The sequence below is a fragment of the Paroedura picta genome, chromosome 9 (assembly GCF_049243985.1).
Source record: "Paroedura picta isolate Pp20150507F chromosome 9, Ppicta_v3.0, whole genome shotgun sequence".
Classification (NCBI taxonomy): Eukaryota; Metazoa; Chordata; class Lepidosauria; order Squamata; family Gekkonidae; genus Paroedura; species Paroedura picta.
In genome coordinates this window covers 61,866,678-61,894,050 of record NC_135377.1, presented here as the reverse complement: position 1 = coordinate 61,894,050, position 27,373 = coordinate 61,866,678, and the positions used below count along the sequence as shown (strand labels likewise).

Below are 27,373 nucleotides of genomic sequence, written 5' to 3'. Positions count from 1 at the left end.
ATGTTGGGGACCCTTGGATTAGTTCCTACTTCATCAGATTGAAAAAACAGTATGCTTTGTTGGAGTGGGGGAGAAAGAAATGTTAACATGAGGATTAAGGAATGTATGAAGTGTGACATCTCTGTGTGAAGGCCAAATGTAAGACAAGTACAGTGGCTATTCATAGCATCAGTGAGAAGAGATAATTTAACACAATTGTGTGTTTCCCTGGGAGTATTCTGATAGACTGAAATATTCCACTGGTTTCTGAACGTTGTCTGTTACTCCTGCTGTGTAGCCTGTATGAGTATCTTGTATGCATTCAGCCTTTGCATAGTATTATTACACCTTGTACCTCTTGACATTTGTTGCTTTTGTCTTATGTTGTCTTATGCCATTGTTTTCATGTTGTTTTCTTTATGCCAATGTAATTATTTCCTGTTTGAGGACATGTCATAAATGGGTCCAATGAGCTCTGTGGCAAAACATCCTAAAATCCTAGGTGTTAACTTAAAATCCTAGGTTGAGAAAGCCTGACCAAAAACATCTCTGACAAAGGTTCTTCCAACCGCTGCTTGAAGATTGCCAGCCTTGGCAGCTCCAGGCCGAGGAGGAAGAGCTGCGGGACATTCTCTGCTGTTCCTAGAGCAGGCTTTCACATTGGCCCATGATGATGTATCTTGCAATATATTTTGCAGTTGATTGTGAGTCAGTAGAGATGGATGCTTTTGGTTCCAGGCTGCTTACTACAATATTCTGTAGCACTCAGAATCGTCTACTAGCCCCCAAGCTTGATATAGACAAACGTTTGTTAGTCTTTACATATTCAAAGTTTAGCTTGTTAATCAATATTTCACAATGCTTGTCCATTGTTGTACTCTTCGTAGAACACCAGTGCATGAAAGCTGTGAGACAACAAATCTGTTACTCTCTAATGTGCCACAAGGCTCCTTTTATGGTTGTTTTCTATCATACCAACCAGATATAAATCTAAATGAATGATGTCCTTAAAGATGGAGTTAATGTCTTTTGACCAACCTTTTGGCCATGGAGGAACTGCTGAAATATTTTTCAGGCTTCGAGGAACCCCAGAAGCGATGACACGCCCCTTCAGAGAAATGGGCATAGAAGTAAGATGTGGGAGCCAGCCAATCAATGGACTGATCATTTACTGTTTCCATTGGGAAGAAAGAGACTAGGCCTCTAGAGCAGTGGTCCACAACCTTTTTATCACCGGGGACCACTCAATGCTTGACAATTTTACTGAGGCCCACTGCCCTAACGCTCTCTGACTCTGGTCGCTATGGTAATGTTTAAACATCCCTTCAAAATAAGATACAGACACGCCACAACAATGAACATAAGGAACATTTTATTTTCATGGAAATTTTAACTCATGACAATGACAAATCAATGGGAACTCTGAGCTTGTTTCTCTGCAACGAGATGGTCCCATGTGCGCCTGCCGGATCGTGGATGAAGGGTCGGGGGGGGGGGAAGGCGTCCTTCAGGGCCCACTTCCAGTTAGTGGACGGACCACATGTGGTCCACGGCCCACAGGTTGGGGATCACTACTCTAGAGCATCAGGGGAAGTGGGCTCCAGTTATAACTAGTGATGTCAGCAGCCATCCAAACCTCTGGGAATGGCTGTGTATCCCCTGGGGAGCTATTTCATAACCCTTGGGTTCCCCAAAACCTGGTTGGGAATCCCTGATCTAGAGGCTGCTGAGATGCCCTGTGCTTCCCATCTGCCCATCACCACTACTGGCTGGATCTTGGCAGCTACTAGCTGAGGAGGAAGTGCTGAGAGAGGCTCTGCTGTGGAGTGTTCCCAAGGAGAGGGGAAACAACCAGCCAGCCCTCCTGAGGGAGGTGGGGACCAAGAGATTGAAACTCCCTCTCCCCCCCCCCCATTCTCAGGCCTTAAAGGTGCAGGCAGGGAACTTGCCAGCCATCAGTAAGGGGTGGAGCCGCACATGCTGGATTGGGACCAAGCTTGCGAGGTCCAGCACATCAGCAAATGTTGGCATGTATTTCAAGGCTATGGAAAAAAATTTTAAAGTCATACTAAATCTTTAGAGTTCAGTGGCACCTTTAAGACTAACAAAGTTTTATTCAAGGTATGAGCTTTCGTGTGCACGTACACTTCCTCAGATGCAATATGATATCTGAGGAAGTGTGCATGCACATGAAAGCTTATGCCAACATGGGCACCCTTGAATCTATATTCATCTTTGTACACATTTGGACTGTTTGAGTCTTATAGAGAAAGTTGCTCAGCAAGGATCTTCTGATATTTTTGGTACAATACCATAGAGCTCTGATGAATGCATGGTCAAGGGCTTTAGCTAGGTGTCCTGTACTCTTCCAGACTTTTTAGCAATCATCTATGACCTATTAATGTGTGTGGAATCTTGCATTATTTTTAATTACTCTGGCTGGTACCTTCTTGAAACTTGATTGATAATTTCAGGCCTTTGTGTTGCCTACAGAACTTGGATATGTGGGAACTATAGCGCCAGGCTCAAAATAGCTTTTGAATTTTTTTTGTGTCTTTTGCTTTTTATTCTGTATTCACATATATGGGTTGTGTGTGTTTATCTCTTACTTTGCAAGAAGATGGATTTGTGGTAAGGAATTCCCCCTCAGATCTCCTCAGTTTTCCCATGACTACAAAAAGGCAATTGCCCAAATCCTGGATTTGTAATGGACATTTTGGAAACCTTGATTATAATCCAGATTAATGCCTTCTGCCCCTAATCTTCGTTTCCCACAGTTGTGTATTTCAACTTTCCATTCCCTTCTTCTTGTTTCTTTTTTAAATTCTGAAAGAAATTCAAGTCCTCACAGATTGCTTGAAGTGGACAGTAGCCAAGGGAAAGAGTGTCCTTTTCTTGTTATTGATCTGAAACTTTCCTTAGTAACAACTCATAAACGGTGTTAAGATGATGGGACAGAGGCAGTACCCATGGCCTAAGGAAGAACTTACAACCATCTCTCTCTCTCTCTCCCCTAAACATTTCCTTGGCAGTGATTTTCATGGGGTGGGAGAGGGGCACTGTCAGGCCTGACTTGCTCATATTATTCTTGTGAAGTAAGTGACTAAATGTGGGAGGGAATATAATCTGGCTGTATTCCCAGTTATTATCTGGTGTGTGGTTCAATCGGTCTGCTAAAGCCATCACATTCTCATGCAATTTGTATTAAGGGGAAAGAGAATGTCACTGAACTCTGACCTAGTAGTTAGATCAGAGTGAGAACCTGAAGTATTTTTAGAGTTTCCAGATTTGGCTTTTCATCACATTTTTGTATTTAATGGGGGTTTCTTTAGCATTGTGGATTTTTGTTTAGCGTCACTGCAGCGTGTCACTTGAGCACAAACATCGCTTTAATTAAAACAGCCTTTCCTACTGTGGAGGTATTGTTGGCTAATTAAGTGGCTTTCCATTCCTGAGCACTCCTCTCGTTCTTAATCACCTGAGTTTCCAACTGGTAATCCATGGACCTCTTCTGAAGTGTCTATGTTCAACAAAACGACATTCAGATTCTTGGATGATACTTGTCATCATTTTCTTCAACTGATACAGTAGATTTGATAAAAAAGAATCTTGTTTTCTCATGAAAATAAATAAGGAATTTAGCCATTATTTGGTGGAGAAGTATGAAAAAGGATCATAATGTTGGAGAATTAACTAGGTCTTGTCTTCCTGATATACCCCAATCCTAATTTGGTGATCTCCAGCTGCTTCTGTTTATACCCAGTATAGGAGATGCAGCTTCCAAACTTTAGTGTGTGCATTCACCTTTCCTGCTGTGCCCCTTACCCCTTCTTTTAGCCTATCCATGGGCTTGGTTTCACAGTGCATTACATATCATCAAAGGGACAATGATGAAGGATAAGACCAACACAAATATCAGAAGCCGAGGAGAGGACTCTTGGGAACATCTGTGACAGTGGAGAAGGATCTGTGGTAAGCTTTGGTTCCTTTGACTCTTAACAATGTTTAAACTTGATCATGGCCAAAGACTTGTTCCAAGAGATTTGTCCCTCTGGCCATGCCCTTGATTGAATATCTGTAAAAGAGGAGAGAATGGAAGCTCAGCCCAGATCAAACTCAGCTGTCAAGAGGTCCCCAAGATTCAATTCCACAGCTTACGAAACCTGAGCTGGTCTTATTTTTTATCCATATCACTCAAACCACAGAGCTGGAGTCCGAAGCAAACCACTGTGTGAACATAGAATCATAGAGTTGGAAGGGATCTCTAGGGTCATCTAATCCAATCCCCTGCAGAATGCAGGAAATTCACAACTAACTGCCCACCCACAGTGACCCCAATTTCATGCCCAGATGATGCCTCCCGCAAAAAAAAAAAAAACACCCTCAAAAAAACCCGGAATCCCTGGTCAGTCTGGCCCATTTTTAGGACAAATGCTAGCAGAAAAAACTGAACAGGAAAGAGGGGATGTTTCCTTACTGATAGCATTGACCTGGATAGCCCAGGCAAGCCCAATCCTACCTGATCTCAGAAGCTAAACAGGGCTGAGTCAGACTCAGTATTTAGATGGGAGACCTCCAAGGATTTGAGTGGTAGATCCTCTAAAGCAGTGGTCCGCAACCTTCTTGAGGCTGCGGACCAGCGTCGTCGGGGAGGGCGATTGCCCGGCCATGCATGCCACGCATGGCACAAACGTGCATGTGCGGCCTTGCTTCCCTCTCCCACACACAAAAAGAAGCTTGCTGGGCCGCAAGCTAATTGGCCGCTTTTGCAGCCGATTTGCTTGCAGTCTGGGAAGTTTCTTACTGGGGGGGCGGGGAGAGGGAGCCGCGGCCCGGTGCATGGGCCTTCGCGGCCCGGTGGTTGGGGACCACCGCTCTAAAGAACACTAGGGGCCATGATACAGAAGCAGGCAATGGTAAACCACCTCCGAACATCCTTTGCCTGGCTACACTACGCATACCATATGATAAAGAAATCAGTCCTTATTCATCCAATTCTTTCATCCTCAGCCTCCTCTGCTTAATCTCCTAAATTCCCAAGTGGAGGTGAGCAGCATAAGCCTGACATGATGAGTCAGATGAGCAGAAGCCATTTGTTCCCTTTCCCCAGCAGTTGTTCAATCTCCATATCATCCTCGCAAAAAAGACCGTTCAAACTATTAAAGATACTAATATTTACAGAATGGTTCCCAGTCATCTGAATCCTCCCTAAGGTATAGCAGGTCAGAGTGTGGGAGAGTCATAAAGGAAAATAGGCTAATCTGATGAAATCCTACTGGATGCTGTAACTACAGACTTTACTGCTGTTTCATGCCTTAGTCCATTCCTTTGGGGAGTGAATCAGTTGGCTTTCTGTGTGTTTCAGGCACTTTTGTGACAACTGGGTTATGTAATTTGTTGTTCTTGGAAGCTCAGCTATCTACTTGCTGCCATGTTAGCCATGTGCAAGATGCTAGCAAAATATAAAAATACTATTTTTGTAAATAGCAGCTAGAAATGGACAATCGTTTCTGCTCTTTGGAAACATACTTTTGGCAACTTTTGCTGAGATTCTTTTTCACAATTATGTTCACAGTTGTCTGTGTGCTATGGAGTCAGTTACTTTAACCTTCTAAGTGAGTTTCCATTCCCGTTTCCATTGCTCTGCAATGGTTTGTTACTTAGAAGGTACGCCAATCTGAAGGTCCTGACTCATGAGTTGAAGACCACCAGTGTAAGGAGGTGTTTGGAAACTTTGGATGGCTTGGCTTTAGGCCTTGGGCAAAAGTCCAAGGAGTTTGCATGATACTGAAGCCATATTCACTATATTCACTGACCCATGATGGAACTCCTAATTCAGTTTCTAGGGTTGCTTCATTTTCTCCAGCAACAATTTCAACAGATTTAATCTTTTCCCTAAACATAAACTGTCTGCCAGAATGAAATATCTGGATGCCTGATCACCAGTCCCCCAAATGATGACAAGGACCTCTTTTGCTATTGTTCCCCTTTTGTCTTAGTAGTGAGAAAATGTCAGCATATCCATCCAAGATGTACTTGCGGAATTTAGGAGTCACCTTTTGAAGGCTCTGAAAGCTGCTGAAATCTTAGTAGCACCAGGTTGTTCAAAGCCTTGAGAGCACACCCATATTGGTATCAGTGCCCCCAGTACCTGAGAGGCCATGCAGGTAAATTTGGAATGTAGACACTCTTAACCCAAAACTACTGCAAGGTCCTTTGTTGCCGTTCCCATTTGCTGAGCCTGTTGTTGCTGCGTGGAAGAAACTGAGATGGGTGGGCCCCTGAGCTGTTTTGAAGATCACTGCCAGAGCCGAGCCCCCCAATCAGTGCTGTAGCCTCCAGAGTAGATGTGCCTTACTGGAGACCACATGCTCGAGTGTAAGATCCGAGTCACTCAAGGGAACTTGGAGCTGCCAGAAACAGCTATGCAGGGTGCCTGGTGGTCAGCTTCTTAAATAGTGTTGGGCCCACCCCCACTGGGCTGGCTCATGCTGCTGCTCACCAGCTCAAGGTCACTGCTGGGCTGTGTCCCCCTTATTCCACATGGCCAGTTTAGGTGGCAGCTTCCCTTCCTGCTTACTCCCAGCACAGGGCCACAAACTTGGCATTTGGTGAATTGAGGCCAGGGTTTCCCCTGAATGTTAAATTCCGTCCTGAAACAAATGTGTGTGGAAGGAACGTAGGCCTGAATATGTCTACAGCTCCTGCTGGTCAACAAATGCTTCCAAATTCCTCATAAATCTTCTTACTAAGATAAAGTGTTAACAGACTGTTTAAACTAACATTGTTTCCTCTCTAAAACATTACCTAATAATTACACTCAAGCATTCTCTCTCTCTCTCTCTCTCTCTCTCTCTCTCTCTCTCTTTGTATATGTAAATTGCAATTTGGGGTGGCCTTTAGAATGAAAGGATCATGTGAGATTCTTCGTGGGTGGTCAGAAAACAAGAGACTTTATACATTATAAAAATGCCAGTTTGTTTTTTGCGTGGAATCTTCAAAGGCTTTTAGACTTCCTTGCATGAGGACACCATCAGGAAGTGGTGTGGGAGGAATTTTCTGAAGCTGTTTTATATAATGGGAAGCCTACTTTTAGCTGCAAACTTAATACAGCTACAGCTTTCTCTTTGCACGTAGAAATCTTGAGATGTCTGCATTAGTTCTTCTGTCTTGGTGTGTTTTTAAATTCAGCACAGGCATGTAAAATGCGATGCTACATTCACGGGTCGAGCTGTGAATAAGGTTTTGAAGTTTGGGTGACTTTTGTGCATGTTACATCGCTTGAGTGCCTCGTTCTGGGACATGTTCCAGGCCTAATTTCCCTCCCCAGATTTCCACTTCCTGCACTTGAGGCAGAGCATGAAGATGGTGTGAGTTACAGCCTGGAACTCCTTAGTACCATTCCTTAATGCTCAGTAGGGATGAGTGGAGGGGGTTTTGTCTGCTGCAAACAATGAGACCACAGTCACATATGACATGGTTCTCACACTGACAGCTGCATATTACAAGCGTGTTTTGGTGGGTTCGGTTAGGGAATATTTCAAATACCAAGGTACCATGTAACCTGCGCTTCACTTTAAGAAAAATATTTTAAGAAAAATAAAACCTGAATTTGGTAAGAATGTCAAGATGCGTTTCTGCACCCAAGCAGAGAAATGTCATTAAAATGTCAGTGTCATGGGATATATCGTATATATACTCAAAACGTCTAAGCTGGGAAATTGGTGAAGGCCATAATTACTACATTTTCAGCAGCATACTTTATGGCGGTTTTACAGCAGTTTTATAGTACATTGGTTCAGTAAAGATTCTTGATTCTTGCGGCAGTGGCTAGAGAATTGTTGTCTTGTTGGAGAGAACTCAGCAGCAGCAAAGCCCAAAAGACAAGCTGAGATAAAAATCAAAGTTTTGCCCTTTGATTTCAGCAGCCTTAAGTTTTACCTTGGATCTTCCAGATCATTTTTGTAAATGACTAGTTTCTTCTGATCAGACTCAAACAGCTTCAGCAGAGCTGCTTTATTATGTGCCTCCCGATCATATTCTGGGTATGTTCTTCCCGTGACCTTGAAGTTTTGTAGAGTAGTATTGAGCATATTTGGAAAATCAATATTTTTATCACCAAGACGTTTGCGGTATCAAAAACGCAGTTTTTTTCCTGATAGATGAATGTTCTAAAAAAATCAATTTGTGAAAACTCAATTTATTTCAGTCCCTTCCCGTCACTTATCGGAAAGACTTCCATCCTCCCTTAACCCATGACTTCTAAGTTTTTTCACCAGGGTACTTTGTATGCCAGGTCACTGCAGTTTACATGCTTCTTTATATCCTCTCTGAATTCTAAAAGATGGTTTAACTTGGCAAAAGCTACCCCAATTCTTTCCTGTCATGGCTTTTTCTTCTGTATTTTTAACAACTGTAGCTTTCCAGCCATTGCCCTAAATCATAGAGATGCTGACAGATTGTGAATTTACTAGATATTCTTCTTCTCCCCTCCCCCTCCCCAGTGTTATTTTCTACCTTCAGCCTTTGCTCAGGATAAGGAAATTACTTGAAAAAGCATTTATATTCTTACAATGGACCAAATCTACTTTTTAAAAACAGGAGTTTAGTATATGATCCATTTCCCAGTACTGCAAGGGGAGTTCACATGAAGTTGGCTGGTTGGGATGCTGTTCAGTTAGTTGCATGGGAAAATAAAATGCTGTTGGTTTTCTTGGCAGTACGTCCTCCTTGTAAGCATCTGGGGCTTCTCTGGCTGTAACTGGAGATAGCCCTATGCATTTTGTGCTATCCAGCTTCCCATGACCTTTTCCTACTCTCTATCCTTAGCAGTGGAACTCTCATTCTTACATTTATTTATTGCCTTTCTCACTGAGATGCAAGGCAGATTTAGAGATGCCAGCTTCCAGGTGGGACCTGGGGATCCCCTGGAATTACAGCTCCTCTCCAGACCACAGAAATCTGCTCCCCTGGAGAAAATGGGTGCTTTGGAGGGAAATTGTACCCCACTGAGGATCCTATCCTCCCCAGGATCCACCCCTAAATCTCAGCCATTTTCCAACCTAATTTGGCAACCCCCCCCCGGCCGATCTCCTGCTAGCGGCCAGGGGAAATCTGGAAACCTTAGCTGAATTTTGCAGTATAAGTCAAACACAATCAACAGGATGGAAACATACAGGGAACCAATAAAGTTTTGGATTGCAGAAATCTGAAAATGGAGAAGTTTAAGTGAAGCATACTTCGTAGGATCATCCTCACAGCAACAGATAGTATGTACTATGTGTGGTAATATAGACAACAGCCCCAACACATCTTTCTGAAGCATTTTATTGCAATATAGTCATAATTACTTGGGTGAAAAAGCCTTCCTGAATTATGTTTTGCATAGTTTGTAGAAAGCAAGGGTTGGGAGCCTGTCTTAACTGATCAGGTAGGCCAATTTGTAAGGTGGGAGGAGGAGCATGAGAGAATGCATGCATGCAAATCGTTGTTGATCTTGCCCATTTGCAAGATGGCACCTGTGAGAGGCTGTGCGCCAGTTACTGAAGCTGTCAAAGTGGGAAGCACAATGCCCATCAGATTTTCTGCCTTTACCACCAGTGTCAGTTCCATCTTGTCTGGGATTAGTCTGTTTGTTCACTTTCAGCTATTTAACCACATCAGTCAGGAATGGGATCAAGACCTCTACTGCAACATCAGTGGGTTTGGATAGAGAGCTGGGTGTTATCAGTGTATTGATGGCATCTAATTCCAAAGCTATGAATGATTTCTCCTAAGGGCTTTGCATAGAGGTTAAATAACATGGGGCCTAAGAATTGTGCCCTCTGGAACCCACACATGAAATCTTCCACACTGAAGGTAGCTTATCTCTAATGGTAACCCCTTCGAGTCTGGTCCATGAGGCATGGTTTAAACTAATTCAAGATGTATCCTCTGACATCTACTTTTGTTTTCAAATTGGTATGATTTATGGTATCAAAGGTTGCAGATAGAACTAATAGGAGCTACAAAAAAGCTTGAGCTTTGTTTGTATTCAAATGGAGATTACCTAAAGCAACCAAGACCATTTTTGTCTCATAACTGGTCCTGAAACTAGATTAAAAATGGTCCAGCACATGAGTTATTCAAGAAGACTTGGAACTGGGCTGCTATTGCTATCTTGATCGCTTTCCCAAAGAAATGTAATTTAGAAACAGTGCAATAATTGGTCATGGCATTTTTAGGTTGAGATGTTTTTTTTGTTTGTTTTGTTTTGTTTTGGTTTTAGTAGTGGATGGATAACTGCCTCTTTGAGTGAGGCAAGGTGCCGTGAGTTTGTGACTGATTTATGATGGACTAGTATCAAACCCCATTTTAAAAATGGGCTTTGAAAGGGGCGGCAGGCAGGCTCCAAACTCCCCCCCCCTAGCTCCCTCCCAGCAAGAGCATACCTGCGGGCCGCAAAGCCCTGTCGCTGCCTCTCTCCTTGTGGGCGACAATGGAGGCCGCAGCCACAAGGCTGCTAGCAGGCAAGGAGGGAGGGTGGGAGCTGGAGAGGGAGGGCCAATCAGAGTGGATGTGGACGGACAGGGCCCTGGACAGTCTCCTCCCTGGAGGCTGTTTCCCAAATATAAGGGAGCGAGATAGCATTAAGGATATTTATGCTCATTTATGTGGTTGTTACACGATTTTAGCAGCCAGGATATACAAAGATCCCTCCACATATTCATAGTTCCCTCCACATGTATGCTGGATCCCTGCCTTATCCCTAAATAAATGTGCTGCTTTAAACTTCTTGTAGCAAAATCTTCCTCAAGGTAGTGCTTCGGTTGCAAAGGTATTTGTGCTAGGGTAGATGTGATTAGATAACAAAGTCATTGTCATGCTGACCCTGTAACTGGTTTCAAGAAAGCATCATCGAAAGGGAGATGGAAGTTGTATTGTCAGGAAAAGTTAACAGTGTGTGACAGCTCTAACAGTCCCTGGTTGTGCTCATTTGGCTTGTAATTTGTGTAAAACCGAGGAAGAAAGTGATTTGATTCTTTGAGGTGGTCCTAACTAAACCACTTGAAATCTTTACAGAAAACAAACAAACAGTGACTTAACAGGAATGGAAGTCTCTGGTCAGGTCCATTGGCAGCTCTTGGGTTAATGCCCCCTTTTGTCATTGTGTCCTCCTTGGCTGGAACCCTTAGAGTCTTCAGAATGGGGGATAGCCAGAGAGTTGTCTTCAGCTCACCACCCTGATGAAGGAGCAGTTAATCTTACTCTGTTCGCTGCCTCCCTGACTTTTGGCTTGGATCCTCCTTTTATACTCCAGCATTTCCTTCCTTTGCCCTTCTTCATTGCAGTAAGGTGGCTTCCCCAGCTCCACCCCCTAGCCCAAGTGCCTTCTGTCTTCAAAGCTCTTTCTCTGGAATGGGTGTGGCCAGTCTGCTTAGCTCTGCTCTGTTCTTGCTCCGAAATGCCTCATGTAGTAGCTTGGCTGAGACTGGCTACTCCTCCTTTCCTCGTCCTCATCATTGCTGGTGCTCGGTTGCCTGCTTGGCTCCAGCACATTGTCCTCCCTGTGAACCCCAGGTGGCTTTAGCAACCTCCATAGACCCCAGATTGCTTCTCTCACCTCCTCTGGCCTCAGGGGAAAAGGCCTGGCCCTCTCCTGTGGAGCCAGGATAGACAGGTCCTGACATTTCCCTAGGTATTGATTGTCACTCTCACTAAAGCATTACCTGTGGGAAGGTTGGGTACCTACTGAAGCTTCTGAACCACTAATAAGTTAAGCTAATTACAGTGCATTATGATTGTATGACTTTTGCAGCTACATGAACGGAAGAAAGCAACGTATGCATGTGATTCCTGCAGCAGCATTGATTTTATGGAGAGCAAAGTAGAGAGTAAAAGTGTGACCGCCATCCTAAAGACAAAATAGCTGCTGAAAATCAGTGTGCATTGATTTTGTCTGGAGTTATTTTGTGTGTGGTACAATTAAGATGGGAGATTGGCATAAAATACCCACACCGTTCTTTATTAAAAGCCTTTCAGCTCGCATGTTCAGTGGTATATGTACAAATTGTTTGAAAAGAGTGTAAAATGTAGCAAACCGCCTCAGAAAAAGCCTTCCCAACCAGGTAAGTATTTACAAACTAGTAGAAGTAGTGTAAATAGGAAGCTAAGTGTTCTCCTCTGGGCAAGGAATTTAATGGGGCTGATGCTGTTACTGAAAAGGAATTCTTAGCAGCTCTTCTCAGCTTAACCTCTAAAAAGAGGGCAGGAAGCATTGCTTTTCTTGTGGATGTCTGTGGTTGGAGAGAATTTTTCTCTCCAGAAAGGTACTGTTGCAGTTATGGAAGAATGGGGCTTAGAGGCAACTGCACAGTCCATTGAATTCAGAATGTTGTGCCAATGTTGTGCAGGTCAAATTACAGTTGTCCAAAGGGAAGATACTAGTGCCTGAATTATAGTAAGGTAAAGGTATCCCCTGTGCAAGCATTGGGTCATATCTGAGCCTTGGGGTGACGCCCTCCAGCGTTTTCATGGCAGACTCAATACGGGGTAGTTTGCCAGTGCCTTCCCCAGTCATTACCATTTACCCCCCAGTAAGCTGGGTACTCAGTTTACTGACCTTGGAAGGATGGAAGGCTGAGTCAACCTTGAGCCGGCTGCTGGGATTGAACTCCCAGCCTCATGGGCAGAGCTTTCAGACTGCATGTCTGCTGCCTTACCACTCTGCGGCACAAGAGGTTCTCTGAATTATAGTAGGCACGTCTAAAAAGAATGTGCCACCCGTTCATTAGCCAAAGTTGATAAAATGAAATCCTAGATACTCCTGCCACCTGAAGGTCAAGCAGAAAAGCAGGATTTAGAAGAATGTGAAATGGAACTGCCAGAAAAATTATTCTTAGGGTTTCATTTGTAGAAAAAGGAATTATGTGGTAAAGTGATCCTTGAACTATATTGGTAGTATAATGAACAGGACAACTATTTTAAATGAGCAAGTTAAAATCCTTCAGCAATTCCATTTCCAAATTCACATTTGGCACGATTTAACAACATTTACATTATTAATTCATATCGTATTTTTTGGAATAAATGCATTTAAACAACTACGTCCTTGTTAATGCTAGCATATTTTAGGAACCCATTTTACAGCTTAAGGCACTCTTTTTCAGCCTTTCTACTGTGGAGGTGCACCTGAAATATTGTTCAGGCTTTGAAATACTGTGGAAGTGATGTCAGATGGCCAAGCTCCCTGCCACACCCCATATGCAAATTAAAATATGCAAATAAACATAAAAAACAGCCCCCTTCTCCTCACCCCACCACACTTTGTCTGCAATGCCCCTTATGCAAATAGAATTGAAATTAAAATATGTCTCTTCCACTCAAGACAGGCCCAACACACAGCAGAAGAGCCACTGGGCCAATTTACCCCAGTTACAGGGGAAGAAGTAGTACTGCTGTGCCGGTTTTGTTCAACCACTGTCTTGAAATCCTCCATGCTGTGGTACATCTGAAGGGCTCTTGAGGGACATAGTTGTACTCTGTACTCTGGTTGGGAAACTCTGGCTCAAGGAGATGCTTTGAAGGTTCATTTTTATGAGCACTTAAAGAAGCCTACTGATAAAATAGCTGTTCATTTTCTTTTTTAATGTGTTGTTTACATAGTCTAAAAGCCTGAAAACGCTTCCTTTTTTACCTGTGGTATCTTTTTTTGAGCGAATCCTTATTTTGTATGAAGGTGGTCGATGATACTTGGAAATGCTTTTCTCTCAAGTTATATTTGTGTGCATGCATTTAGATTCAATTTTCTTCTTTTTGTAGCAGCTTAGGAAAAAATGCAGGGAGAAATAAGAAGGCATTTATTTGTAATTTTATTTTAAGTTCCATTTGTTTTGTGTCTTTCCTACAACATCATTGCTCGCTTAAGGAAAATTAACACAGTGTGCGAAGAAGAAAAATGTTTTAAGTGAACAGGTTGAAAAGTTAGGGAATTAGCTGTTCTGAGTCACTGCATTTGAAACACGGGTTGAAGATCATTTTGCAGTGGTGGCAGCATCAAAAGAAGCTTTTAATGGATTTTAAATTTCAGAACAGATTATGAAAAATGATCAGATTTGTCGGCATGAGATTGAGTTCAAAAACTTTCAGTGATTCCCAGTTAAGACACAGAATTTTCCAATCCACTGGGGGATCATTGTTTTGTGTTTGCGGCTTTGAAGCATGACGCCAATTAGTTGAGTTGGTGTGGTGCTGCATAATGTTCATGAACATTTCATTGGCTCAGGAGAAAAGGTGACAGAAGCACTTCATGCTGCGTGATAAGAAAAAATTACCAGATTTGCTGGGATGATAAAAGTCACCCAGACCTTATGGAAGGTTGAGCTGCGTGGGGTAGAGGCTAAGGACCACGCTCCCGAATCCACCCAACCTAAATAACATACCCAAATCTGCCCAAATAAACTTCATTGAAGACTGTATTGTATGGCTCCCTGTTTTCCTTAGGGAGGGACAGTCCAGGCAGAGTAGTTTTATTCTGCTTTTAAATTATGTTAATTTAAATTTATATGTATACTGTATTTCAATTATATTGTATCTTTTGGTATTATATATTTTAATTTACGTAAGTGGCCCTGAGCCGTTGGGGAAGAGTGTTAAATAAATTAAAATAAATTTAACTTTAAGCAGATGGAGGCACAGAGGTGGAAATGGGGTGATAAATGAAAGGGGCAACGTTAATCAATGGTTATAAGTCTGAGGGAAGGAGTGTGAGGCAAGCTTGTGTGAGGCAAGCTTGGGGAAAAAGTTTGGAAAGTTGGCTCTTATTTGGAAGCTTGACTCATGTGGCCCCTTCTTGCCTGCCCAGGGATCATCTGGGCAAGGAATTGGGTTCCCTGTGGGCGGGCAGGTAGTTGTGAATTCCCTGCATTCCTTGGACTAGATAACCCTGGAGATCCCTTCCAACCCTATGATTCTGTGATTGATAGCCAGTGAGCAAGCTATGTTCCCGAAGTGAGCAATCTATGTTCCCGGAGGCTTGCCACGCTGCCTCATTCTGAACCAGTTGTCATGTCTGTATTGTCTTCAAGGTTTCTCATGGGGCTGTGGCACTGTGGATGCTGAGTTAGGGCACTGTTAAAAGGAAGAGTCTGGTGCCCTATTTGGTACATGGGTACATTATAAAACAATCGAAGTTCTGCTGTAGATTGTAGTCAGAATTTGAATAGACAAATCCAAGCTGTGGTTAGGATACAGAAGCCTTACTCAGGAATCTGTAGTCTTTTGCTCATTTCTCACCTCTAACATCAGTTCCTTATTGTATCCTGTACTCAGTGTAGATGCCATGGAAGGAGAGTATGAAGTTTTGAAGCCCATGTAGACATTACTAACCTCCTGTTAAACAAATGCTAGAGATCAGAGGCCTTGTCAAGAAAACAGTCCTCAGCATTGCTTGACATTTGGCTTGATCATGTGAGATTTTAAGGGTGATTTCAAAACAAAACAAAAAATATTGGTGTCACTTTGAAAAATTGAAACAGAAACTTCCCAAACAGCAATGGGTGATAATTTCTGGAAGTAGTTCTCCCATACTGATTTGGAGGTAACTATTCTGGGGCACAGATTTGTGGAATAGTTTGGTATACTGGCTTTCTGCAGTGATGTTAGCAAACTTTTGGCATTTTGTGGACAGGCTACCAGTCTTCTGTCTGGAAATGTTTATTACATGCAATCTTTGCTGGCAATGAGAATGTGAAATTGAATACACTTCTCCATAGAACTGTATTGCTTCAGCCATGCAAGCATAAAATAATCTGTTTAAAACATCCTCACTTCGAAATTTTGCTCACATTGACAAAGCAATCATGACTAAGCCTGCAATCTCACATGTACTTATTGGCTCTGCATGTGGAAATACATGTATGGATTAGGTATTGGGGGATGCTTTTGAACAATTATGTCTATACATAATGTCTGTACCATTTCCAAACACCGAAGGCTCGTATTGGTGCCCCCCCCCCCCGTAATCATATTGATTCTGGGCTTCTCCAGTGATCCTGGGTGGGGCAGTCTCATGTCTGGGATGAAGCTCCTCCTCCGGCTGGCAAGGTCAACCAGCTTTTAGCGATCCCTGTTGGGGAGGGGCTTCTCCCAGAGCTCTACAGATTTTTCAGCCCTGCCCTAGAAGCAGGATGTGAGCATTGCTCTTGGAGAGCAAAGCAATTCCTCCAGATACTTTTTGAAGGGTTTTTACAAAATTTTAAATCAAGGATCTGGTATGACCCATGCCCTCCCCTTTTTTTATCTGGATCGGGAGGGCATGGGTGGCCATGTGCCATCAGTGCCTTTTTTCTCTTCCTGGCTGGCTGAAGTGCAGATTCTGGGCTTCTGTCTGAATGTATGACTCAGTGCTAAGTTCAACCATTGAGAGATGAGGAAAGTCTTTATTTTGGAATAATTTGATTTCACATTAGTGTGATGGTTTAAGTGCTCAGCAGAGGACAGGCAACAGTCCTTACACCCTCGCAGAATCAAGGATAGTAGTAAGGAAGAAACAAAATCAGCTTCCCTTTGATATATGAAAAAAGCCATACAGAAGCAACAAAAGATTGTGCAGCTCAAAACTTAAGGTCTGTGGCCAACTAAAGCAGCCTTTTTAGCGGATGCAGAAGTAAGATGCGGGAGCCGTTGATGATTGACTGTTTCCATTGTGGAGAAAGAGAGTAACCCTTGTAGAGCAACAAGGGAGGTGGGCTCCAGTGACACCTAGTGATGTTAGCGGCCATCTGAACTTCTAGGAAAGGCCATGGACCTCCTGCAGAGCTCTGGGAGAGCTATCTGCAGAGCTATATTAAAAGCTTGACCAGTAAACTGATGTAGCATAGCTTGTCCCGATGGCTGTTGTGGAGCATAGTGGCTTTCTTGGGCTCTAAAACAATTGTCTGTGCATCACGCTGGTCCCTGTTTCTTCAGTTTTGTTGCCACCTTTTTGCAAGACTGTGGACTAGCTTTTGCATTGGTGCTTGCATATCTTCCTTCTGTTCTCAAGGCGCAAAGAAACAAATGATAGAAGACTAAACGTTGGGAGCCATGGTGGAGTTATCCTGTATTTTTTTGCTCATCAACTGTTTTCCTTCCAGAATGTGGTTTTTATTGTATTATTCCATTTGGGGAAGAGTGGGTTTAGGAGTTCACAGTGACATTCTAAACTAGAGTTATGGCCTTCTATGTCCATTAGCTTCTTTTACATTATAGCAACTCGAAAAAGCCACTTAGATAAAAATAGCTCATTTGCATTGTATCATGTAGCATACAAACAAACAAAACATGCCTCAGGGTGGTACTTCCATGGAAAGTGATCTTAAAGGAATATCACAGTAGAAAAGAAGTGCTGAGCGTTTAAGCAAACAAGGTTCACTTTAAAACTCTTTTGTGAACTTGTGTTTGTCAGAGGAAAGGCGAACATACTGTTGTTTGTGGTGGGGCTTGGGGTGGGATGTCTACTGGTCTAAAATGAGTTCTGCAAATAGAGTTGCCTGTATACAAATGATTTCAAATAAATTGGCTTTGTGTGTGTGAACCATTGAATTTTTTTAACGGGTTAATTTGTGGAGGAGCGCTGTGTTGTTCTCTGTTTACAGTGTAAGGTTTCTATAAAAAATAACTCTTTATCAGCGTGACAAAATGAAAAAGAAACCCAGCCCATTCCTACATGTGGTACAGATTGCTTGCAACTTGGATAAGTCCATTGGAAACAAAAATATTTTGGACTCCAGGTCAAGATGATAATGCGTGTGCTTCAGTATCGGTGTTGCTGCATATGTGATTCAGGCCTCTTATCCAGATTGAAGTGGACTGTACTACTACTATCTGTCCTCTAGACCAGTGGTCCCCAACCTTTTATTCACCGGGGACCGGTCAACGCTTGACAATTTTACTGAGGCCCCAGAGGAGGGGTAGTCTTTTGCCAAGGGACGTTGTTGCCGCCGCCACCTGAGCCTCTGCTCCACTTGCCTTCCCGCCGGCACCCCTTTCCCACCGTCCACTGGGGAGCACTGCCAGCAGCAGCTGCGTAGTGCCACGCTGAGGGGGAGCCCCAGCTATGGTGGCTGCCAGAGAGCACCAAAGGTGAGTTGACAGTGGCAGGGCATCCCCCAAGGCAGCAGCAGGGGAGGAGGACGAGGAGGAGCTGCGGCCCGGTACCGACTGATCCATGGACCGATACCGGTCCTCAGACCGGGGGTTGGGGACCACTGCTCTAGACCAGTGGCCTCCAACCTTTTTATCACCGGGGACCAGTGAACACTTGACAATTTTACTGAGGCTCGGGGGGGTAGTCTTTCACCAAGGGATGTCTCCGCCGCCTGAGCCCCTGCTCCACTTGCTTTCCTGCCGGCGCCCCTGACTTTCCGCCGCCTGCTGGGGGCGCTGCCAGCAGCAGCTGCGCAGTGTTACGCCGAGGGGGAACCCCAGCCATGGCGGCCGCTGGAAAGCATCAAAGGTTAGCCAGTGGCAGGGCAGCCCCCGAGGCAGCAGCCAGGGAGGAGGACGAGGAGGGGCTGCAGCCTGGTACCAACTGATCCACGAACCAGGACTAGTCCCCAGACTAGTTGGGGACCACTGCTCTAGACCCCTGCCCCTCGTGGGTCCTTAAAACAAGCAAGAATGGAATGGGAGGAGCACCCTAGGAGATAATAAACCAGTCCCTCACTTCAGGGACCTCCCAGACAATCTGAAGGAGGCAGTAGTTTGCACTTCATTGAAGCCGTCAATGGATCCATGCAACCTAGCCAACCACCACCCCATGTTGCATCTCATGTTCTTTGGGAAAGTCATGATTACCTAAGGCAAATTTCCAGTAGCAGAGTTTTTGTCGGACTTTGCATGCTATGGCACGGTATCTGGCTATTTGCTTGGTTACCTCAGTATTTCCCTTGGAGAAGAGGCCCTCCCTTAATTTTCCCTTCCTCAGCGTCACTGGGAATCCAGGGCAAGAGGGTGTGTGTGTGTGTGATGACTTTATTTCAAATTCCCACATAAAGTGAACATCTGAAGAGGACATAGTAGCATTAGTTACTATAGACCGTTAGACAGAATTGAAGGGGGAGAGGAAACGCTAAAGAAACCATATGTTTCACATTGCAACATGAATAAGTCATCTCTGCAAAATATAACCATAATTTGGAAACCATTCCTTCCCTTCCCTGGAGGAGCAGGCCAATTTCTTTTTTCCTGTGTTGGTTGTAAGTGATTAAGAATATTTTTGCTTTGGATAGGGAGCAAAAGCAAAATCTTCCAACTAGATGTGTCATAACTGTTTTATATTATTTTGAGTATGCGTAAATATATTCCTTTATGTATACATATCTGATGCAGACACTGTTGTTAATTATCTGAAGTTTTTTAATGGCCTGATCAATTACTTTCGGTGCCAAGAAACTGGTTTTTCAGTATTGTAAATGTACTGCCAATTCTGACTTTGGAGACAAATGAAAGGCCAACCTCCAGATGGGACCTGGGGATCCCCCGGAATTAAAGCTCCTCTCAAGACGATACAGAGGATGGACTGTATGACATTGTATCCCACTGAGGTTATGTCCTCCCCAGGCTTCAACCCACCATCCCCTGCTGTTGGCCATAGGGGGACCTGATAACCCTAGAAATGAATGGAAATTTAGGGGTAGTGACTGCAGAGGGTAGAGTTTGGGGAGGTAGATGATGCCCTAGAGCAGGGGTAGTCAACCTGTGGTCCTCCAGATGTCCATAAACTACAATTCCCATGACCCCCTGCAAGCAAATGCTGGCAGGGGCACATGGGAATTGTAGTCCATGGACATCTGGAGGACCACAGGTTGACTACCCCTGCTCTAGAGTCTACCTTCTGAAGCTAACATTTGCTCCAAGGGAAATGATCTTTGTGGTCTGGAGACTGGTGGTTGTTCTGAGAGAAATGCAGTCTCCATGCTGAGATGAAGGCATATATTACAAGGCATACATTAGACCAGCCTTTCTCAACTATTTTACCATTGAGAACCCCCTGAAACATTCTTCAGGATTCATGAAATCCCAGAAGTGGCATGTTCATGCAGAGTATATTTGGGAAGCATATCTTCATTTTTATATGCGGCTTTCTTCTACCAGGTGTCTCAAAGCAGCTTACAATTACCTTCCCTTCCTCTCTCCAGAAGAGACACCCTGTGAGGCAGGTGAGGCTGAGAGAGCCGTGATCTTACTTCTCGGTCAGAACAGCTTTATCAGTGCTGTGGTGAGCCCAAAGTCACCCAGTTGGCTGCATGTGGGGGGTGGGGGATTAAACCTGGCTCGTTGGATTAGTAGCTGTGGCTCCTAATCACTACACCACGCTGGCTCCAGGAAATCCACCCTGGGCTGTCAAGAAGCCCCAGAGCTTCACAAAACTCTTGCTGAGAAAGCCTGCATTAGACACAACAAAATTGTGTTTTGGTTACTGTTGAGTGTAATTTTCTATGTTTTTTCTTCCATGAAGTAATCTGTGGATATAACTTCAATTTTGAAGCTGGTGAGTTAGAGCAAATATGAGTTAGAGCAGCTGTGGTCAACCATATTTTCTGAGATAAAGCTATTATAATCTCACTTGACTCTCCCTGTTAGCCTTTCCACTAAACCTTCTCCTGTTCCCTTCCATACTGCAGTCTCTCATCCCATTTGGCTTTGATTCATGTAAGTCCTGTGATATCTGGCACAGCTTTTGGGTGGTCAGAAGGACCCACCACCTTCTGACCGATAGACTACAACCTGCTATGGTGACTACATATGGCTTGACTTGATGAAATAAAATAAACCCGCAAGGTACAGATGGAATCCAGAAACATCTAAAAGAAACAGTTCAGCGATGCTAAATGCATTCATTTTTGGCAGGTGTTCATTGCGTTCCTTTAATGTTATGTAGACTTACTTTTATGGCACTGGGTTTTACTTAATGTGACTGAACCTCTGTTTCTATCTTTAAACAGGCTTAGACCCAGACCTTATTTCACTGCTGAACACTTGTATCATAGGCTGGCCACGGTGACTGAGGCACATCTCGAAGGTAGGAAATTATTTCCATAAATATTAGAGTGGTTCATTCTTTATTTGCTGTTTTATATTAAGGTTTACATTAAGATGGCCTAAGCTGTTTCACAGTATAACATTTTTTTTTAACATACAGGAGCCATATTTGACATTGGTATCAGACAGAAATGAAATCCTGATTAATCAATTAATGAATTTATTTATTTATTTATGTACCACCCTCCCCTGAGGCTCAGGGCAGTTTACATAAAATGCTGGGATACTGCAGTGTAAATTCATAGTATAACATCATAACAATGATAACAATGTATACCAGAACTGAAGACGAGAATTTTAACATTTCATAAAAGCATTAACCACATTAACTTGGTAAAGTAAAACTTGGCTTACTAAAACAAGCAAACAACAAACGAACAATGAAAGGAAATACAAAGATACATCAAATACAAAACCCTATCTCACCTTTCAACCATGGATACAGACACTGTTTATCAGTGTGTAGCACAATTATGGTATTAATTCAGTCTATTCTGTTGCCAGTTCCATTCTTTCTATAATCCCTGAATCGTAATAGGTCTAATCTGAATGTGTGTCTGCTTTTCTGGTACATTGTTAATTTCACAAGTGTATGTATCTCTTTTAGATGGAGCGACTTGGCTAATAATTATCAGATTTCTGTATTCACTGAACGGCCATTATATTGTTATGGTCTGTCTATTGTAATTATATTATTTATTCATTCAGTTTATATACCGCCCCTCAATATGACGTCTCGAGGCAGTGTAATTACTTTTATTAATATCATTTCAGTCAGCTCTCTGTTGTTGTTTTTGCTTGTTTTTAATGTTGGGGGTTTTATGATGTTAGTGTATTGTTTTTTTATTTTGTGGACTACCTTGAGTAGATCTCTCAAACCATTGTTTTTCCAATGGGATGATCCCAGAATTGCCTTCTCTCTGCTACACTGAAGTTACTTTCATGGTTGAAACTTTATAAGATGTAAAATGTGAGCTTTATATTTGTAGAAATTTAAGGCAGAAACCTTCAACAATACTGTTATTAAATTCTGGGCTAACTTTTCCAAAGGATAGTTGTTAATCACGATTAATTATGGTTTTAAAGGTAAAGGTATCCCCTGTGCAAGCACCGAGTCATGTCTGACCCTTGGGGTGACGCCCTCCAGCGTTTTCTTGGCAGACTCAATGCAGGGTGGTTTTGCTATTTGCTTCCCCAGTTATTACCGTTTTACTCCGCAACAAGCTGGGTTTATGTACATGTAAATCTTATAAGTTTAGGCCCTAAGCTTCTTTTATGCTTGCAGTAAGTACTTCTGTGCATGGAAAACAAGTTGGGGGTTGGGGCTAGTTTCCCCTCTTACACTGCAGTCCCCTGCGTAGACCACATTGATGTAGATAGAAAGACAAATGAGGGCCAGGGCTGTATAGCAGGGGTGGTTAACCTATGGTTCTCCAGATGTCCATGGGCTACAATTCCCATGGTCCATGGACATCTGGAGAGCTACAGTTTGGCCACCCCTGTTCTATAGTATGAATGATGAAAACACTACGAAATATCATCTTGGACATATGGGGCATACAAAATGTCCAATAGCTTGGCTGGTGTTTGAACACACAGTTTGTGATTGTTCGGGTTTTAGAACAATGGTATGCATTGCAGGCTCCCTTAAAACATGTAGTATCCTACAGTGTGCTTCAGCATCAATCTGGTAGCAGGGAAGATCAACTGGGTGATTCATTCTAGAATTAGATGGAGTTTTCCCGCGCTAAAATTATATCCATGGTGATTCAACCTCAAACACTTGTGCCTTGTGGAAGATGGGGATGGTCAGTCATTGCCAGGCATCTTTTAAGCTGCAAGGGCTATTACTGAGGCAAGCAAGTGCTGAGAATGGTGTGGATTACAAAGGCATAAGGCATGCCAGGAGCCAGTTTGGAGAAAAGCAGAACCCGGTTGGCAACAGAGGACAGCAATTCAGTGCGATGTTGATCTTGCTTTGTTGGAGGAAAACATCTGGGCAGCAGAGTTCACACAGCTGGATAAATGTTGCACCCTGTAGTTTCTTTTTCCACTTGGACTGACATGGAGGTGTTGGGCCTATAATCTGACCTAAACACAAGGCCAACATGGTGTTGTGCAACAGTGTTTTCATTCTGTCTGTCTGACCTCATTTCTCCTGCTCCCTGCTTACTCTTTGAAACGGAGAATGCTAAGGGTCCTTAGACAAAGTAAAGGCCTTTCAATTATACTGAAAAACTGAATTAACCCAAAATCAAATGTGACATTCTGTTAAAGTCAGTCCTGTCAGAAGCATTTTTTTTAAAGGACCCACGAGAGATAGTAGCTTCTCAGAATCTGTGATTCTGTGCTCTAGGTATGAAGTTGGCCGATAGAGGATAGTATGACCAGCCATTGTGTACAACTTCTTTCACAGACCAAGGATAAAAGCATCTTTCCTTTTTAAAGCATATTTTCTGCATTCCCAGTTGTATGCTACATTAGAATGTTGGGAATCTAGGAAATAAACGCGTAAACTCTAGGAAGAGTAAGGTTCAGCAGGTTGCTAGAGTTGTAGTTTGGTAAGGAGCTCAGGAAAGTTCCTATTATAGATTGTCATTACTGCTTTTCTAAGAGCAGTAGGTAGCTGCCTGACTTCCTCCTTACTCAAGCATGCCAGAGTTTAATTTAGTTAAATTCATTCACAACAGTGAAGTGATCTGAACATGCATTAAATATGAGTTTATTTGTTCAACTGAAAAAGCAGTAACAGAAATCTTAACGTATTTTGCACAAATCCATTAATAATCCTAAGTGACAGAGCCATTAAAAGCAGTAAATAATACAACTAACTCTCTTGTATACTAAATCACCTCCTTAAGATATACCATTTAGGCTGATAACAATGAGACTTCGCTTTATCAGTAATAACAGCAACATTTACTTTGTTAAAGCTAGCCAACTCTAACACAGAACTGTTAGGAGGGAAGACAGAGTTATACTTTTTAAATAATGTTGACACATTTTACATGCAGAATCAATCTACTGTATATTCATGTAGATTCTCAATTATTTGATACATATTTGTGTTTGCTCATGTAAATTTTATAGGCCTAGGTCCTAAGTTTTCTTTCTGCTTCTCTTCTGTATGTGGAAGAGGGAGGTAGAGAGTTTGGGTCAATTTTCCATCTTACACTGCAGCCCCTTGGTTGCACCCCATTGATGTAGGTAAGAAAGACAAATGAGAGCCAGGCCTGGTCACTTCCTCATCAGTGTAGGGATATTTCTTCTTGAAAATGAGCAAGTAGTCAAATTGTCCTTATATTTTGTGTGTCCCCTTCCCTCTTTGAATGCTTGGGACCTCAATCTCACAGAGGACCTCCCCCAGTGCTCTTCTACATGCCCTCCAAGTTATGTTTATAATGGGTTTTGGCGGACCAAGTTGTAACCCCCCCCCCCAAAAAAAAAGTGTCCCCAGAAAAAGTGCTCACTTTCAAAAGCATGTAGAATGGACCCCCTGCAAGTTACCCACACCAAACACATAGGTAACCTTACCCTGCTGCTCGCTTCTCTACAATCTCTTCATGTTGAGGGTAAATTGTTTTGAAGTTTTGTAAACATTTTAGTGACCATCTGGAAAAGTATGTATTCACAAACTGACACAAACTGCTTGAAAGCTTGTGGAAAGTTCATACCAGTTGACCTGCCATGAACTTCAATTTGTGAACCATGAACTAGCCAAAATTGTCACAAACTTTAGTTCCTGAACCAGTTCATGCCCATCCCAATATTAATTTGTTCTTGAACATAACTGTAACTTGTATGTGAATAAGATGACCAACTCCACTTTTGTTGTTGTTGGCGTTCTTGTGACAAAACCTGTCTTGTATTTGAGTAAATACTGTCAGCCTGCAGTAACGCAATCAACAATGTTCAGTCATAAAACTAATGTTATAATCCACTATTAGCAATCAGTAACAAATCAAAGCACATAAAATATTACAGGGTAATGGCACTATGGGGGCCAAGAGCAAAAAGGGGAAGGGAGAAAAATGACAATTTTTCACCTGAAACCTAAATTTCTGTATGCCAGATGGCAGGTGAACAATTGAAGAGAGGTATTTCCGGTGTAAAGGTCCCACCACAGAGAAGGCTGTCTTTCTGGCATAGCCAAAAGCTTCACTTCAGAACATGGCGACATGCAAAGGATAGGGCTTGACAAATATCTCAATTGCTAGGCCTCATTTCTGTGCTCTCTGGAGCTTTTACTTTATTTTACTCATTTTACTCCTGCTGTCCCACCCACTACTCCAAATCCTTAGCAAATTTAATTAAATTAAAATCTTATTCATTCATCAAATGTGATCCAGGTTCAGCAATTCAGGCTTCAAATGCAGGAAAGCCGACATATGGCAGCTTGTCTGAGTAATTTGAGTGTAAAACCAGTGCTAACTTGAAAAGGCATTTAATGTTTAAAAAATGTTGTACTCCACTGCCTGTTACTCTTGAAGAAGTAGAAATACCTGCAAAGAAGTAGAAATAAGGTTAAGTGCAAAGCCGCTTAACAACATAACCTGCACTTCAGGATGGTGCTGAATAGTCCCTTCCCCAACCCTTCAAATGGGCACATTGAGGCCTTTGGCTCACTGGAACCAAAGAAGCTGCTAAGATGCTGCTTTGGCTGTAAAAGAAAACAAAAGAAGGCAGATGGATTTCTTTTCTGCTTTCCCCCCAGTTTCTTAAGAGCAGGACTGTACTCCAGCTATTGTGGTACAAGTTAGGGCTTGCTTCTGAACCCAGTCCATTTTAAAATTATTTACAAATCATCATTTTAAATAAGTAGTATGGGCCCAGAACAACATGTTAGCCCTTGATTAGGCTCATGGCATGTTGACAGTGGCAAGAATTCAGTGGTGAAAGTTTAAAACAAATGAAGAAAATACAATACATTTTATATACAGCTTTCTCTAATCCAAAAATAAAATTATGGCAAGTATTTATTAGTGACTGAAAATTTGTGATTCCTTCCTGTGACACCAAAAAGCTGGCTTGGCTGCTCACTTCCACCATATTTAAACCATCGTAATTCCCCTCCCACAGTCAGGTTTCAGCACCCTGAATAATGACATTTGTCTAGAGAATACCGCGACCCACAGAATTAAGTTCTGTGTCCGTTAAACTAGCGATTCCCAACCTGTGGGCTGCGGACTACATGTGGTCCTTTGACTAATTGGAGGTGGGCCCTGAAGGACGCCTTCCCCCCCCGGCCCTTTACTTCATCCCCCCCCAGCCCTTTACAACACACTTCATAGTTGTTCTGTGTCTGTATCTTATTTTAAAGGGATGTTTCAACATTACCATAGCGATCAGAGAGCGCTAGGGCAGTGGTTGAGAGTAGAGTAGTAAACTACCCCCCCCGGGCCTCAGTAAAAGCCGTTGAGTGGTCCCCGGTGAGTGGTCCCCGGCGTTGAGTGGTCCCCGGTGATAAAAAGGTTGGGGACCACTGCATTAAACTGTCACAGTCTGTGCTGAAATGCTGCACACCCCAAACTGCTGCTTTTTGTAACCTTTGCTTTCAGTAGGCATGCTGCTTGGACTCCATGGCTGCAGTCACTACAAGGAGCCAACCTCAAATGCTCGTGCGAATTCGTAGAGCATTTCTATACTCCTTTTACTGGTGTTTGACAGAGCCTTGTGGGTTTCATGTGTGAAATGTCTCCCTCTGACTACACAATAGTAATCGATAAGAGAGTTTGGAATGTGCTTTTTTCTTTCTTTCTTAGCACTAATGGAGGAATATATTTGGATAAGTGGAACATCTGCATGCTGGAAGAAAACTGGGAAGAAAATAATTAGCTTTCAGAAGATTTGCACAGCTTTATGGTGAGGGGTGGTGGAAATGTGCTGCTATATATCACTGTCTTAGAAAGACCAATATGAACAGCTGAGACCACACTGTGTGCACCAGTGCAGATAAGTAGTGTGCTTGCCTGATATGGGGAACTGAAAGATAGCTGGGTTCTGCATGGAAAACTAATATCTAGCTTTACAAATGTGTGTGTGTGTATCATGTGTATTTTTAGTTTGCCTTGTGGAATAGGTAATTGGGTTTCAGCAGACTAAGGGAAATAGGTTTCTTGTCATAAACGAATCCTGACGAAAATCGTAAACGAATCCTGACTTAAAATGGAAAGAGGTGGGCATTTGTATCTTCAGTGTCCTGCAGCTGGAATGGATCCTTACGTAGACCTGGGAACTTCACTGCCCCAGCTCCCGTGCAGGAGCACAAATTGGGGGTGGATGAGGTGCACCGGGCCAAATGCTCCCCTGCGGGGGTACAGGAAGAGGTGGG

At 43.0% G+C, this 27,373-nt stretch overlaps 1 long non-coding RNA gene across 39 annotated transcripts in view; it reads left to right on the top strand.

Annotated features, from left to right (window-relative positions):
- LOC143845043 (uncharacterized) overlaps positions 1 to 27,373 on the top strand; it is a 622,217-nt gene that overhangs the window by 178,110 nt on the left and 416,734 nt on the right. For all 39 annotated transcript variants that reach the window (XR_013234233.1, XR_013234236.1, XR_013234235.1 and 36 more), the window contains one exon: positions 20,946 to 21,022. This is a non-coding gene — a long non-coding RNA (uncharacterized LOC143845043). The remainder of the gene's footprint in view (positions 1 to 20,945; positions 21,023 to 27,373) is intronic.